Source organism: Triticum aestivum, chromosome 2B, assembly GCF_018294505.1.
Source record: "Triticum aestivum cultivar Chinese Spring chromosome 2B, IWGSC CS RefSeq v2.1, whole genome shotgun sequence".
Classification (NCBI taxonomy): Eukaryota; Viridiplantae; Streptophyta; class Magnoliopsida; order Poales; family Poaceae; genus Triticum; species Triticum aestivum.
Genome location: NC_057798.1, coordinates 607,420,890 through 607,434,371, shown reverse-complemented (window position 1 = coordinate 607,434,371; position 13,482 = coordinate 607,420,890).

The following is a 13,482-nucleotide window of genomic DNA, read 5'->3' as shown; positions in this document are numbered from 1 at the left end:
CTGGGCACTCAGTGCCACTGACGTGCGGGTCCCACTTCTTAATCCTCTAATTAAAACATTTTAATAATTAAAACTAATTAGTTTAGTTAATTAGACACTGACAGGTGGGCCCAGTAGTTTTACTAACTAAATTTAGATTAGTTTAAACCCTGTTTAACCCACTGTCTATGACAGATGGGTCCCCCATGTTAGTTTTGACCGGTCAGCCATCCTGTTGACTGTTGACGTCACTATGACGTCATGCTGATGCAATATTCGTTTTTTCTGTTTTTTTAATAGTTTCTGAAAATGCTTTAATCTTTGAAAATTCATAGAAAATAAACTGTAACTCGGATGAAAATGTTTTCTATATGAAAGTTGCTCAGAAAAATCCAACGAATCCGAATACGTGGTCTGTTCATCTGTCACATGCCCCTAGCATGCTGAACATGGAACTTTCCCCCTCCGGGCATCTGTCTAACACAGGTCCGGAACCGGGAAAACATTCCCGGTTGACTTCCGCCCTCGTCGGTATCGTGTTGCACCACGTTAGAACACGTCTAGCTCTGCCTGTTGTCCTAGTATGCACTTGCTTGCTATGTATTTATTGTTTCTCCCCCCTCTTCTTTTCGGTAGACCCCGTTGACGATGCTGATGCCCCTGTGATCGACTACGTCGACGACGACCCCTCCTTGCCAGAGCAACCAGGCAAGCCCCCCCTTTGATCATCCCGATATCGCCCATTCTATACTCTCATGCTTGCATTAGATTTTGCTACTGTTATTGTTTGCTCCTATTCTGATGCATAGCCTGCTTTTGTACCAGCTTGTTGATACCTACCTGCTTATTCTAAATTGCTTAGTATAGGTTGGTTAGGTATCCATCAGTGACCCCCCCACACACACACCTTGACCTTGTTGCCCCTGCTTCATCATCGAAGACCCGATCAACGAGACCGAAGACCAGGCCCCGGCACCGCACATCACTTTCCCCTTAGTTGCTCGACACTACCGGGATACTATCGAGTGCCGAGGGTGAGACCTCTACAACACTTCTGATGTTAACCCTGTAGTGTAGCTATTCGGTCGTGGTCATCGAGTGTGATTCCGCCTTAACCACTTCCGATACGACTCTGTCGTGCAACCCCTCAAGTGTGAACCTCGGGGGTGATTCCTCTTACGTTCACCTTGATGATTACATTGAGTGGAGTTCACCGGGGGTGATTCCTCGGGTTTTCCCCTTGATGTTTAGACACACAGTTACTATGATTACTATGACTTTACACTGAACCATGTTACTAAAGACGGGTCGACCCTGAGGGGTACCTGCGCGAGCATAATTGCGAGTGATGTGGAGTCGGGTTGACCTGGAAGGTGCCCGAGAGATAATTACGAGGCGTGGCCGGGCATTCTTAGCTCTTGCCGCAAGTCCTCGAGACGGGGCAACGGGGTCACATCTTTCGTGAGTCTCTGCTTGTTACCGCGCGTTCCTAATCCACTACGATTTGGATATTTGATCCGAGGGGCCTCTGGCCTGATAGCACTAACCATCACGTGGGCATAGTATGGGCGTTCTGCGTCGTGTACATCAGCCGAAGCTTAATAGACGTCAGCAACGGAGCGGCGCGCGCCGGGTTGGACTGGTAAGCTCCTGCCTTTTTAGGGAGGTAGCTAGGTCTGCTCACCGGCCGCCCACGCAACATGCAGGAGTTCCCGGGGCGATGGCCCATGACCCCTGGGGGCATAGGTTTAGTCCGGCTTGCTTGACCTCTCTATTAAGCCTAGGTCGGGTTGCAGCGTATTGTTTGGCCGAGGCCGGGCATGACCCAGGAAAGTGTGTCCGGCCGGAGTCAATCGAGCGTGGTGGGTAAGTTGGTGCACCCCTGCAGGGAAGAACTAATCTATGCATAGCCTATCCTACGGTAACGGACACTTGGAGTTGTATCCCGATCGATACAACTAGAACTGGATACTTGTGATGAGAACTGGATGGTGATGAGAATTGGATTGTGTTGATAATTGGATAGTACGGCTCTGGGATTTCTTTCTCGCAGGGAGTCGAGAAAGGATCTCTGGCCGAGGTTGATAACACTACTACTACTTTACTTTATGCTACTCTAATCCCTCTGTTTGCTGCAAGATGGTGGTTTCCAGAAGATGCTAGTCTTCGATAGGACTAGGCCTTCTCTCTATTCTGGCATTTCTGCAGCCCAGTCCACATATACAACCCCTCTTTGATAATGTTGCATCTGTAGTGTAGATCCTTGCTTGCGAGTACTTTGGATGAGTACTCACGGTTGCTTTGCTCCCTCTTTTTCCCCTTTTCCATTCTTCTCGGATGACGCAACCAGATGACGGAGTCCAGGAGCCAGATGACACCTTTGACGACTGCTACTACACCGAGGGCGTCTACTACCACGTGACGAAGACCGCCGATGACCAGGAGTAGTTAGGAGGCTCCGAGGCAGGAGGCCTTGCTCTTTCGATCGTAGATGCTTTTGTGCTAGCCTTCTTAAGGCAAACTTTTTTAACTTATGTCTGTACTCAGATATTGTTGCTTCCGCTGACTCGTTTGTATTCAAGCTGATGTATTCGAGCCCTCGAGGCCCCTAGCTTGTAATATAAAGCTTGTATTATTTTAATTTGTGTCTAGAGTTGTGTTGTCATATCTTCCCGTGAGTCCTTGATCTTGATCATACACATTTGCGTGTATGATTAGTGTACGATTGAATCGGGGGTGTCACAAGTTGGTATCAGAGCTGACTGCTTGTAGGTAGCCCCCTTGCCAACTCCTTGACCAAAGTTGAGTCTAGTCACTGAAAAACTTTTACTAACATTGGCTGTGTGGCTTATCGGCCCACATTGCCAATTGGGTGGTATTAGGATCTTTTATTCCTCGTCTATATTCTGGGATTCTGATCTCTCTTCCATTCGGGTTAAACAATTTTGCTAACTCTGACATTAGGTTCTCGTACCCACTTCCTCCCGGAGAGCCCCGACATTACCGATGATCGCCTGCTTCACCATAAGACTTCAAAGTTACTCTCTGATGTTCTCTCGAGACTTGTACCATCGCTTTTTGAAATTCCGTTCCATCGATAAATCCCTAGGGATAGCTACATACACCCGTCGTTAATACATCATTTTTCTAGTTGCTCTTGTTATTACAAGATGCATCAAAATACACTCTGATGTTTCGAGAATCCATTGTGCCTGCTGCCTTGTAGCTCCTTTTCCATATGAATACATCTAAGGATAATTCCTCACACTTATCGAGGATTTGTTCATTCCTAGTTGATCAAGTGATTCACAAGATGCTTTGAAATACTTATCCGATCTTCCAAGAATCCTCTTCAAACTATTGCTCTGCAAATACTTGCCTGCTTGCATTATGGATGCTTTCCATATGTGTAGCAATATTCATTAGTATCCTTTGACACCATCATTTTGACCCTATCGATTCAACATGTGTGTGAAAGCACGCAATCATCACTTGATCCTTCTAAATTATCTTTCTGGCTCAGACGTCATTTCGAACATGAGCTGGTTCTTGACCAATCTATTTGTCGTCAATTGTGCCCCTGGGTCTATTCTACTTATCCATCCTTGATCAGAGCGTCTGCTTCTGATCCTTCATTTTGGAAATCATAATTCCTTTGTTATCTAAGCATCGAATTATTCAGATGTTCTATAACCCGATGCCTTTGCATTCTTTCTTCCTTTGATTGAGTACCGATACTCACATCAGCTCCATTTTGGACCGGCAGGCCCATTGTCGGGTTATTATCCGATAGTATCCTTCACATTCAAAATTCTTGTGAGTTATTCCCATGATACATAATGTCTTTGACAATTTGTACCCTCTGCTTTTGTCAACCATGCTCTGCTTCGAACATGTGTTAATTGATCCTAAAGTTCATGGTATATGTCCTAAGATGCCCCGATGGGTTGGACCTATGCCTTCCTTAATGTGTGAACCCGAAAGGTTTCATGGGTCATACTCCTCTGGTAATTCACCATGTAGGTTTTTGACACTGAAATCATTTTTAGAGCAGTGAATGAAAGGTTATGCATTGAAGAAGTGGGAGTCGACCTTGAACTTTGTGTTCATGCCCAGGGACCCGATGTATACCTTATCATGGAAGCTTCTCTTAAAATAATTATCCCCTTGTTATAAGTTCATCTTGTATCCATGGACGTGGTTCCGACCATGTTCCTCCTTGATTCCGTTTCTCGTGCAAGTTTGAGCCCTTATCTTCTGCAGAGCAACACCCTAGTCCAACCTCTACCTTGATTTGTCGTCGAGTATTACCCCTTGGTACCTTGAGGATATCATGCCATTGCACTACATCTTATGAACTTTTGATGAAGTACTACCTTACCCTGTCTTGTCACTTCATGGGTTCAAGGGTTGTTTGTCAACCGAGAACACCGATAAGTGAATAGATTCCGCACTCCGATTCAATAACTCTAAGTCATTTTTGTTGCTTACGAGTTTAATAATCCTTCAAGTCAGTCCTAGCCTGATCGGCTATATCATTATCGTACTAAAATTTTTACCTGTGCTATCTGGTCCTTCTTCCCGGAGCACAATTTCTGACGATGAGCTAAGATTACATTGATATTCCTCGCCTTATCATTTTTTGCCTTGAACAGCAAGCTTGTTTTCGAGTTTGTGTTGTACATGTGGTTCCAATAACTTTTCGCTTCATCATTCCTATGACTTGTTGTCATCGTCGATCGATTACATCTTCATGAAATCTCTCGACAAATGTGTCGTGACCATCATCAACATTCCGAGCTCTTCTAGGATATCAATTGAATTCATGATGAGAAACACCATCCTTGCCCCTCGATGATTTGAATTATCATCGACAACATTCTTGCCTCCCCCAACACAAACTTGTTCATATAATTTTGGAAATACATCCTTTTTGACATGCCGATGGATTGTTGCTGAGCCCGTCGGCCACACCCTCATCTTTTCCTTGCTGAAATGGTATGACTTATTTTCTAAGTTGTTTCCGATGGATCCTTTGTGTATCCGAAGTCTAACATTTCCCTGATGACCATGTCAACACTATCCCGAAGCATGTGTGTGGTACTCCGTTAATCCACAAGAACATTTGGAGGCGCAATGCTAAATGTTTCTTGATCAATTATCCAAACACCGCTGTATGGGTAATATCATGATTGTTCCCTCGCCCCTTTATGTAAATGCTTTTGAACTTGCTGTCATATCATGTATATCCTGCTCCGCTTCCCCTTGGGAAGGATATACTCCCAATTCTTGTGTATAAGCACCTTTTTCTTTCCATTGGTCTGGTTAAACTAACAACCACATTTTTCCTTTCCATTGTTTTGTTTAACCTTTCTTGTGATCTTTATGATCTAAGCAGTAATAGTTTCCTGCTTATGTAAACACCTCGGTGTAAAATTTGTCAGTAAGACCTTGTTATCATTGCTGTTGACATTTCGGTAACCACCGATGGACGAGAACTTCGCCTACTGGTCCGATTCTCTCCGTCCCTCGCCCTTGGTACCAATGTGTTGACAACATAACTGACAATCTATCATCTGACATGCCTTGCTATCGGCCCCCTTTCTACTTTTAACCCACATGGTGGGCTCATAACCCACAGTTCCACAGGATCGGAACCTGACTCTCCTGTATATCCTTTTATTCCGAAGTATCATTTGCTCTTGGCTTTGTGTTTTGTCACGAGCCACCTTCCGAGATATGATCTATTCCCGATGCTCTGAACCCCCTTCTCACACTCTGTTCAGGTATCGATCGTTTGTCCATTCGCTTGAAACTTCCTATTGTACCTTCATATTTTGCTCTCGATGTTTTCTTAAGTTTCAACTCGAGAGATACTTCTGCCACATTCCCTGAATTGTTTACCAGATAATTAACCCTATAAGGGTCAGTTCTCCCGAAGTTATTCTTTACTTCACCACTTAAATCTCGGGACGAGATTTCTTGTAGTGGAGGAGATTTGTAACACCCCGAGGATCATGCTACACTAAACCACCATGATGATGCTAAGCTACTGTGAATTTCAATGATAATCATGTTGGGATAATATCTCATTTCAAATTCCTCTCTGAAAACAATTCAAAGTCACAATGCAAAATGAGTTTGCTCGAAACTTGCTAGAAAAATGTCCGTCATTTGACAAATATTCCATAACATTTATTTGTTAAGGAACACAACATCCCTCTTGTGCAAAGATGAGCTTTGGCAATTATAACCACATCATTTAAGCATTTTTTTAAATGCTATCCTCTTTATGAAAAATTCAAATGAACTCCAAAATTGCACAAACTTTTTGTGACACTGCAGAATATTTCATAGTATTTTTGTGGCCAAGCTCCACTTTTATGCAAGGTCATTTGGTGGCTTGAATTATTGCAAAACTGTTGCTGTAAAATAAAACAGAAACAGAAAATACAAAGGCTTTTAAAAGGAAAATAAAAGAGACCCCCCCCCTCGCGCTAGGCCTCAGCCCAGCTGGCCATCCAGCCAGGCCGGCCCAACCCTGCACTCCCTCGGTCGCCTTTCTTCGCCACTGCTCACGCGACCGGGCGCCTGCGACCGAGCAGTCCCTGCAGGACCAGCTCGTCGGCGTCACCGCGGAGGCGATAAGGATGCCGCCCCCCTGCGGCGCCTCGGTCCCCTCCCCCACTTGCCCCCTCGCTCCCCACTCCGTCCTCCACTCTCCCTCTCCCCAGATCCCTTTCTCCCCTGCGCCCACCCGACGCGGCCGCTGCTACCGCCTCGCCGTGACCATGGCCGACGACCTCCCCGAGCCAAGCGAAGACGTCGAGGAGCATCGTCGGCATCTCCTGCGTCTACTACGGCCAGCAGCGCGAGCTGGGAGGCGTCGCTGCCCCGGATCCTCGTCTTCTTCTTCCTTCGACAGCCACCACTTCTCCGTCAATTCCGGCTACCTCGCGCCCTCCTCGAGCCCGCTGCCCTCCCCTACAGGCGCCCAGTGAGCTCCGCCTTCCTCTCCCTCTCTCCCCGTGCTCTTCCCCGCGCCGTAGCTAGCTCGCCCGCAAGCCGAGCTCCGCCGTCCGCCATTGCCGTCGTAGGGCTCGCCACCGAGCTCCTCCGCTCGAGCTAGTAGCTCTGACGAGCTCCTGGAGCGCCATAGACCTCGCCTAGCCCTTTACTTCGCTCGCACGCGCTCTGTAGCGCCGATCCCGAACTCCGTCTGAACGCGCCGCCCGCCGCCGTCGATGTAGCGCTCCACTCCGGCCGAGTTAGCCCACGGGACCGCCGTAGATCGATGCGGCGTCGGACGCCCGATCGAACGCACTAGGCCACACCCCCTCTCGCGCCCTGCGCGCGAATTCCGGCTAACTCCGGCGCGGATCCGCCGCAAATGGCCTCGCCGGTGTTGCTCCGGCGCTGGCGCTGACCTGGCACCGGCAGGGCCCGCCTCTGGGTCGCTGCCTGTGGGCCCCCTGGACCCAGTTGACCATGTTGACCGTGGTCAACTATGCTGACTGGGCACTCAGTGCCACTGACGTGCGGGTCCCACTTCTTAATCCTCTAATTAAAACATTTTAATAATTAAAACTAATTAGTTTAGTTAATTAGACTCTGACAGGTGGGCCCAGTAGTTTTACTAACTAAATTTAGATTAGTTTAAACCCTGTTTAACCCACTGTCTATGACAGATGGGTCCCCCATGTCAGTTTTGACGGGTCAGCCGTCCTGTTGACTGTTGACGTCACTATGACATCATGCTGATGCAATATTCCTTTTCTGCTTTTTTAATAGTTTCTGAAAATGCTTTAATCTTTGAAAATTCGTAGAAAATAAACCGTAACTCGGATGAAAATGTTTTCTATATGAAAGTTGCTCAGAAAAATCCAACGAATCCGAATACGCGGTCTGTTCATCTGTCACATGCCCCTAGCATGCTGAACATGGAACTTTCCCCCTCCGGTCATCTGTCTGACACAGGTCCGGAACCGGGAAAACATTCCCGGTTGACTTCCGCCCTCGTCGGTATCGTGTTGCACCACGTTAGAACACGTCTAGCTCTGCCTGTTGTCCTAGTATGCACTTGCTTGCTATGTATTTACTGTTTCTCCCCCCTCTTCTTTTCGGTAGACCCCGTTGACGATGCTGATGCCCCTGTGATCGACTACGTCGACGACGACCCCTCCTTGCCAGAGCAACCAGGCAAGCCCCCCTTTGATCATCCCGATATCGCCCATTCTATACTCTCATGCTTGCATTAGATTTTGCTACTATTATTGTTTGCTCCTATTCTGATGCATAGCCTGCTTTTGTACCTGATTGTTGATACCTACCTGCTTATTCTAAACTACTTAGTATAGGTTGGTTAGGTATCCATCAGTGACCCCCCCCCCACACACCTTGACCTTGTTGCCCCTGCTTCATCATCGAAGACCCGATCAACGGGACCGAAGACCAGGCCCCGGCACCGCACATCACTTTCCCCTTAGTTGCTCGACACTATCGGGATACTATCGAGTGCCGAGGGTGAGACCTCTACAACACTTCTGATGTTAACCCTGTAGTGTAGCTATTCGGTCGTGGTCATCGAGGGTGATTCCGCCTTAACCACTTCCGATACGACTCTGTCGTGCAACCCCTCAAGTGTGAACCTCGGGGGTGATTCCTCTTACGTTCACCTTGATGATTACATTGAGTGGAGTTCACCGGGGGTGATTCCTCGGGTTTTCCCCTTGATGTTTAGACACACAGTTACTATGATTACTATGACTTTACACTGAACCATGTTACTAAAGACGGGTCGAGCCTGAGGGGTACCCGCGCGAGCATAATTGCGAGTGATGTGGAGTCGGGTTGACCTGGAAGGTGCCCGAGAGATAATTACGAGGCGTGGGCGGGCATTCTTAGCCCTTGCCGCAAGTCCTCGAGATGGGGCAACGGGGTCACATCTTTCGTGAGTCTCTGCTTGTTATCGCGCGTTCCTAATCCACTATGATTTGGATATTTGATCCGAGGGGCCTCTGGCCTGATAGCACTAACCATCACGTGGGCATAGTATGGGCGTTCTGCATCGTGTACATCAGCCAAAGCTTAATAGACATCAGCAACGGAGCGGCGCGCGCTGGGTTGGACTGGTAAGCTCCTGCCTTTTTAGGGAGGTAGCTAGGTCTGCTCACCGGCCGCCCACGCAATGTGCAGGAGTTCCCGGGGCGATGGCCCATGACCCCTGGGGGCATAGGTTTAGTCCGGCGTGCTTGACCTCTCTATTAAGCCTAGGTCGGGTTGCGGCGTATTGTTTGGCCGAGGCCGGGCATGACCCAGGAAAGTGTGTCCGGCTGGAGTCAATCGAGCGTGGTGGGTAAGTTGGTGCACCCCTGCAGGGAAGAACTAATCTATGCATAGCCTGTCCTACGGTAATGGACACTTGGAGTTGTATCCCGATCAATACAACTAGAACTGGATACTTGTGATGAGAACTGGATGGTGATGAGAATTGGATTGTGTTGATAATTGGATAGTACGACTCTGGGATTTCTTTCTCGCAGGGAGTCGAGAAAGGATCTCTGGCCGAGGTTGATAACACTACTACCACTTTACTTTATGCTACTCTACTCCCTCTTGTTTGCTGCAAGATGGTGGTTTCCAGAAGATGCTAGTCTTCGATAGGACTAGGCCTTCTCTCTATTCTGGCATTTCTGCAGCCCAGTCCACATATACAACCCCTCTTTGATAATGTTGCATCTGTAGTGTAGATCCTTGCTTGCGAGTACTTTGGATGAGTAATCACGGTTGCTTTGCTCCCTCTTTTTCCCCTTTTCCATTCTTCTCAGATGACGCAACCAGATGACGGAGTCCAGGAGCCAGATGACACCTTTGACGACTGCTACTACACCGAGGGCGTCTACTACCACGTGACGAAGACCGCCGATGACCAGGAGTAGTTAGGAGGCTCCCAGGCAGGAGGCCTTGCCTTTTCGATCGTAGATGCTTTTGTGCTAGCCTTCTTAAGGAAAACTTGTTTAACTTATGTCTGTACTCAGATATTGTTGCTTCCGCTGACTCGTTTGTATTCAAGCTGATGTATTCGAGCCCTCGAGGCCCCTGGCTTGTAATATAAAGCTTGTATTATTTTAATTTGTGTCTAGAGTTGTGTTGTGATATCTTCCCGTGAGTCCTTGATCTTGATCGTACACATTTGCGTGTATGATTAGTGTACGATTGAATCGGGGGCGTCATAGCCTTCATGGCGCCCTGGGTGCTCCCCCTCCAAGGCCGGCCTCACATGATATGCCAGATGAGCGAGAACTGAGACCCAAGCCGGATGTGCACCAAGGAGATGCCTCACTCGGAGGTTGCTCACTTGGTGAACTATATCTTGAACTGCAAGCTCTCAGAGGCGAAGTGGCGGTTCGGCAAGGAGCCATACTCACGCGCGAGTCCGCTGCCAATGGTAAGTCTTCTTTTTGTCTTTTCTCTTTAGTTGCCGAGTTCTCCTTGGCCGTCCTGACCAATCGGTTATGAAACATAGCGCCCTCCTCGAGCCATCAGCCAGCGCCGCTGGGCCAGAGCGTCAGTTCCTCCCTGACCGGGAGGAAAGCGACCTGGACGACCCCGACTTGGGGGCGGCCACCTTGGACGATGACGCTACGGGAGGAGGCGGCGACGCAGGCGGCTCGGGAGTCGGGGGCGGCCTCGAGGACTGGCCTGATGACGACGAGGAAGAGGTCGCCCCGCGCCGCCAGCCAGCGCCCGACCAGCAGGGCACGAGCTCATCCGCTGTGCCGGCTGCCCGAGGCAGTGCGCAGAAGCGTCGGGCCGCGTTGTCCATGTTCGGCAGTCGACCGAAGAAGCCCAAGAGCTCGGCCATGGCGACCAAGCGGGAGGAGGCGGCTACAAACGCGACCCGCTTCCGCAAGGTTGTGAAGGAGCCTCAGATGGTTTCCGCGTAAGTGTCGATTCCCTAATGCATTCTTTCTTCTTTCTTGCAAGTGCTCTTCTGATTTTTCTTCTTCTTGTTCAAAACAGAGCTCCGCTCTCTCTTGAGTGGTCGGTCGCCGCCTCCGTGGTTGGGATGGAGGGAGGCTCCACCAGCGCCCACCGCGTGGACCCTCGTGCCGAGCTTCAAGCGGTGACAAAGAGGAACGCGCGGGAGGCACGTGACGAGCAGCAGGCAGAGCAGCAGAGGGCGGCTGCCACCAAGGCAGCGCAGGAGGCGGCACACGAGGCCGCGAGGGCACAAGCCGACGCCGCGGCCAAGGCCCAGGTGGATGTCGTGGTTGTAGCGCAGGCGGGGAAGGCTTTACGCAGCCAACCCCCACAGCTCATCATTCCCCTCCGCGCCGTGGCGCCTGCGCTTGAAGTTTTGACAGTGCCGCCGGAAGGAGCCGGCGACGACCAACCTGTTATGGAGAGGGAAGGGAGCGACGTCGTCGCCCCGAAGAGGGAGGTGATTCCGCTAGCGCCGACTGCAGCGGACCAAGGCGGAAAGCCCAGCGTGCCACCCGTGTCGCCGGCCGGAGGCGAGCCGGCTGTGGGGGCAGACCTCGTGGTCCGGTCTCCGACACGCTAGCGCGTGGGGAAGGCGGCCTCGGCGCCGTACCGCAGAGGGCCAGGGGCTCCATCTCGTCAACCCAGGAGTTGGAGGCGGCGAGCGTCAGCTCGCCGGACTAGACGCCAAGAGGCAGGGCGGCCGTGCTGAATGAGGCAGTGCAGGACATCCGGACCCGGCTTCAGGCGCAGGCCAACGGCCTGAAGGTTTACAACCAGGAGTTCCTGGCGACGCAGGCAGCCATCCGGGTGAGTCTCTTACTTTTTGCTTTTTACTCTTGTATTCTTCCGTGGGGGCGCGTCAGCGCACCCACTGGGTGTAGTCCCCGAGTTCCGGGTCGGCTGCTAAATAGGCGGCCTGGAACTTCTAAATAGACTATGGTGCTGACTTGCCTCTCTCTCTCTTTTTGTCTGTCCTTTTCGTAGGACTATCATAACTTCCGCGCAGCCGCCTTCAACTCCCACGTCCGAGAGATGACTCAACGGACCGCTGACCTGTCTGAAAGCCAGAGTGAGTATTCCATCTTCTTTCTCTCGTGGGGGTGCGTCAGCGCACCCACTAGGTGTAGTCCCCGAGATTCAGGCCGACTGCTGAGCAGTCGGGCCGGATCTCTTCTGGCGACTTCTTCCTTACTGATTATTCTTCTTTGTTGTCTTTGCAGAGGCCAATGCCGCCCTGCAATAGGAGCTGGGTGAAGCTTAGACCATACTGCATGCCAAGGAGGCAGAGTGCAGTTCGGCGGCTCATGAGCGCGACCGCCTGGCCAAGAAGCGAGCTGACCAGGAGGAGAGTCACAAGGCCGCTCTCCATGTGGTGAAGGACAGCGAGGCCGCCCTCCAAGCCGAGTATGAGACCGAGGCGGTGAACTGGGCTGAGTCGAAGCGGGCACTGAGCGACGGTTACGACCAAATCGAAGACATGGTTGACGGTAAGCTGCCTTCCTCTTTTTCCCTTTGTTTGTTGCTTGTTGTTTGGTCCGGCTTCTGATTTCGCGTTCTCTTTTCTTCTTCGAGCATACTACTTCCCCGGCTACTCTGTTGCCGCTAGTCAGGTCATCGAGGCCCACCACAACGCGCGGAGGCAGGCTGGTGCTGAAATCGCGCCAAATGCTCACCAAACGCTTGAGGAGCAGCTCTTGGCCATCCAAGCCCGTCTCTGGCTGGCCCACCAGATGCTCCGCCGCCTTCAGCGCGTTGGAGCTCAGGTGCTATCCGCCCTCTGGCCTGACGCCACGATTCCTCGCACTCCTAGTCGGACCGCCGACTGGCTTGAGGTGGCAGTCGGCTGCTTTGAGGCATGGAAGGCTTGTTCGGCCCAGGCAGGCGCCAGGAGGGTGTTGGAGTTTGTCCGAGCATGGTACCCTGGGCTGGATCTGTCCTAGTTGGCCATGTTCCGGCAGGGGGCTCACGAGGAGTTGGTGGAGGTGTGGCCGGTTATCATTCATCGTGCTGTGGTGATTGCCGACTACACTGACACCAGCGTCTTCATCCCCGACTTGAACGACGACGGCGTTGAGTTGCGGTGGACTGGTTTGGGCTGAACCCAGTGGACAGCAAGGACTCGGAGGAGGAAATCAACTCCAACAACAAGGATGAGGAGGAGGAGGACGAGGACGGTGAAGACGCCACGCCAGATGGTGGAGCAGCCGGCCAGCCTCAACCTGGCCGTGCCTCCAGCAACGAGGCATGGGCGAGCATGCCGCCTGCTGCCGGCGATGATCAAGCCGAGACTCGTCACCCAGACACTCCTCCAGCCAGCGCCACCATCTCCATCGACCTGCCAAGCTCGCCTGTTGCCCCCTTGGTCCGAGCGGCCAATTTTATCTTTGTCTTCCTGCTCGTCAGTCTTTGGAACAATGTTTGTTAAATTTGCGCCGTTCCACCCACTGGGGGTGTATTCAAACTAAGTTGAATCCTGGCCTTTGAAGGCCTTTTGTGTAAATATTATATTGCATGTGC